General features: G+C 30.1%; 1 long non-coding RNA gene across 1 annotated transcript; it reads left to right on the top strand.

The window, feature by feature from the left end:
* Positions 1-349: 349 nt before the first annotated feature.
* LOC121220886 (uncharacterized) lies at positions 350-1,124 on the top strand. Its single transcript, XR_005918108.1, has 2 exons — positions 350-435; positions 684-1,124. It is a non-coding gene; the product is annotated as an uncharacterized lncRNA (long non-coding RNA).
* Positions 1,125-3,325: the final 2,201 nt, after the last annotated feature.

Here is a 3,325-nt window from a genome sequence, read left to right as displayed (position 1 = left end):
GTGATTTCCGAATAGCAAGTCTTATTATTGCCATTGCTCTCTCTTCTTTATCCCTGAATAGGAAAGGATTGGACGTGCTAGTGATGAAAATTGTTATTCTATCAAGTCTATTTCATTTACTATTAAACTAATTAAATACTATATCAAAGGGATCTTAAATTTCATCAATCTTCAGCCTTAGCGCATGAGAGTTTTGTTACTTTAAGTCAATGACAAGGTGTCCCCATATAGACACATGAACTAATCTAGGGCAGAAAAAGAAGAAAAACAAAATGTAATTGACCATAAAACCTGTTTAGATCTCCTTCGATGTCTCCTCTTTTTAAATGCAGTTGAAATTTCTTTTCAATATTTACATCATCTTCCTCTTTTCTATTCTGCAGATAGAGCCAATCCCAAGTGGAAATCTGCCTCCTGGTTTTGATCCTGTTGAAGGTTTGCTATTTTTTTCTTGCTTGGATCGTTTCAGATTTGCAAGATTTTGTTTGCTAGTCACCCAATGAAGGAGGATGAGTGATGAACAATTAAATCATATAAATATCAAGAAAATTTTGTTTGTAATGGTGGATTGCATGGATATGCCCCTCCCACAGTTTAAAATATCAATGACAAGTATTAGTTTATGCATCTCTCTCTTTCTCCATTGGAAATGTCATTCGTTTTATTTTTTTTATCTTTTGCAGGTGCAAAAGCTAATGGGTTCAACACCATTGGATCTTGCCAAGTTTAATATGGTACAGAGTGGAGAAATGAGCCGTAATGCTCCCTGTCCATGTGGTTCCAAGAAGAGATACAAAAGGTAATTTGGCACACTATTTCCCAGCGATCTGTGTTGCTGTGAGTAGCTCATAACCTGGACGCAGTGCTTAAGAGGTTTTATGTCCTCAACCACGGAATGTTTTTCCAGTGCCAAGTGTTGTTCCCTTCAAGTAGCACAATTTGTTTATCATCTTTCATAAGAAGTTTCGCTTTGTGAGCTAGTTTCATTTTGATACTTATATGTTGTTGGGGTCTACTTTAGCATCTAACTTTACAAGTAGGTCTATTTTGACTATGAATTTATATTCCGTCCAAATTTAATGATGTGAGACAATCTTAAAGTTTTATGTCAATAAAATTTTATACATTTCAAGTTCAAAGATTAAAATATATCTAATTGTCAAGTTCAATTATTAAAGAGTTATGTCAATAAAATTTTATATATTTCAAGTTCAAAGATTAAAATATATCTAATTGTCAAGTTCAATTATTAAAGTGGACAAAAAATATACAAGTACTAAAATAAACTTAATTGTCAAGTTCAGGTCAAGAAGTACACTAAATCTTTGGGGTAAATTTTAAAATTATTCCTGAAATTTAATTTTATGTTTGTTAATATTTGAATATTATATTTATGCAAAATATAATTTTTAAGTTATTTATTACTTCTATTTTTTTAGAATAATTAAATTATTTGATTCACTAATGATGTTTTAGCACATTGTATTGCGGTTTAAAAATAATAAATGAGATTAAATATTTTTTATATTATTATATATTATGATTTTAGTAAATTAATATAAGAATAATTATATTAAGAATTTTATTAAATTATATATTTTTTATTAAATTATATTTAATAATAATTATTTTAAATTATTATTAAATTATTTATTATTTATATTAATAATCTTATTAAAATTTAATAACAATAACAATAAATCATCTACCTAAAAAAATTCTACTAAGGGTATTCTAGTCATTTTAGTTTTTTTCCTTCTGCTATTACGCCTCTATTCCATTCAACCAAACACAAGAATACTATTACGCCTCTATTCCATTACATTCAACTAAACAATTGAATTGCTATTACGCCTCTATTCCATTACGTCTCTATTCCATTACGCCTCTATTCCATTACAGTGAACCAAACGTGCCCTTAATTCCATTACTTTAAAGCGTCACGAAATGATTGCCTCATTTGTGACGGTTAAAAACGACACAAAAAATATGATCTACAACGTCATATATTGTTTGCTTAATTTGTGACATTTAAAAAGAGTCTCGTGAGGATATAAGTCCAATCTAAAAGTTGTTGTTGTAGCTCCTAAACCTAGCGGTGATGGTGGCAGTGTAGCAATGACTATCAAGGCACTTTGTAATAAAAATAAAAAATAAAAAATACAGTTTTCTCTTACTAAAAAAAATGCGTACGTTTCAAAATAAAAGTTATATCGCAATACACAGTATCTATAAAGGAACTTTGTGTATAATTTAAGATATATAGATACTTATATTGACAATTTTTTAATGGTAATGATAAAAAAATATTTAAAACATAATTTATATTGTAAAAGTATATTTTTGAAGTGTACAATTAATGTATAAAAATACAAATACATGCTCGAATATGACAAATATAAATTTATTACAAATAAATTATCTGATCAATTATAAAGTTAAACCAAACCATTACGCTTCCTAAGAAAGGCGTAAAGTAATGCTTTTAACCAAATTTCAAAATAATTATATCTACAAATTTTAAGCAGCACAGGGCAGGGAATGGATAAAGGTGAATACTGATGCAGTTGTGGGAGTTGGTTCGTTTGTTGTTGCAGTGGGGGGAGTGGGCGAGGACAATAGGGGATATTGACTTTGGGAGTTCTTGTGTAAGTTAGAGATTTGCCCGGTGCTAAAAGTTGAGTTATGGGGGGTGGGGGGGGGGGGCGGCTTTTGAGGGAGTTAAACTAGTATGGAAGAAGGGAGTTAAGAAGATTGCCTTAGAGATGGATTTTATAGAGGCAATTAACCTGTTGAGTGGTCAGACTCGAGATTAAAACTTATTAAGGGAAAAAGTGAGGAATTTATTGGAGCGGATAGAAGAGTTTCGCATCATACATGTATCAAGACAGAAGAACATAGTAGTGGATGGTATGACCAAACTTGCCATGAGAATGAATGTGGAATGAAAAGCCTTTGATGAATCTTGCTAGGCGATGCATAACATTGTGGTGGTTAAGACTCCTAATCTAATGAGAATAAGATAAACAAATTTCTGTTTTACTTTAAATTTTTCCTTTTAAAAGAAAAAGAGAAATTATCAATTTTAATTGAATCAAGAATGGTTTAACTTAGGCTATTCATAATATTTAAAATGCTTTTGAGATACTATATGTGGAAAAAGGGAATATGAGACGAAAATATACAACCTTCATAGTGGTAAATGAGGGAAATAAAATAACAAAAAGTTACCATTTGAAATCAACATCATCTAATTTGTTACCTTACCATTTCAACGAAAGGTACTTTGGAACAACAAAAAAGTTATAAACTTACCATATCTCCC

This window comes from Gossypium hirsutum, chromosome D09 (assembly GCF_007990345.1).
Source record: "Gossypium hirsutum isolate 1008001.06 chromosome D09, Gossypium_hirsutum_v2.1, whole genome shotgun sequence".
NCBI lineage: Eukaryota > Viridiplantae > Streptophyta > Magnoliopsida > Malvales > Malvaceae > Gossypium > Gossypium hirsutum.
This window is presented reverse-complemented; position numbering and strand designations above follow the sequence as displayed.